Raw genomic sequence first — 353 nt, 5'->3', positions numbered from 1 at the left:
TTATGTTAACGGTGATCCTAAATTGCCCACAGGTGTGAATGTTGTCTGTCTCTGTGTGTTAGCCCTGTGACAGACTGGGACCTATACAGGTGTAACACCCCCACCCCCCCCCCCCCCCCCCCCCCCCCCCCCCCCCCCCCCCCCCCCCCCCCCCCCCCCCCCCCCCCACCCCCCCCCCCCCCCCCCCCCCCCCCCCCCCCCCCCCCCCCCCCCCCCCCCCCCCCCCCCCCCCCCCCCCCCCCCCCCCCCCCCCCCCACCCCCCCCCCCCCCCCCCCCCCCCCCCCCCCCCCCCCCCCCCCCCCCCCCCCCCCCCCCCCCCCCCCCCCCCCCCCCCCCCCCCCGGTGCACTCAC

Source organism: Archocentrus centrarchus, unplaced genomic scaffold, assembly GCF_007364275.1.
Source record: "Archocentrus centrarchus isolate MPI-CPG fArcCen1 unplaced genomic scaffold, fArcCen1 scaffold_91_ctg1, whole genome shotgun sequence".
NCBI classification, from domain to species: Eukaryota; Metazoa; Chordata; class Actinopteri; order Cichliformes; family Cichlidae; genus Archocentrus; species Archocentrus centrarchus.
Note: the sequence above shows the minus strand (reverse complement) of the source record.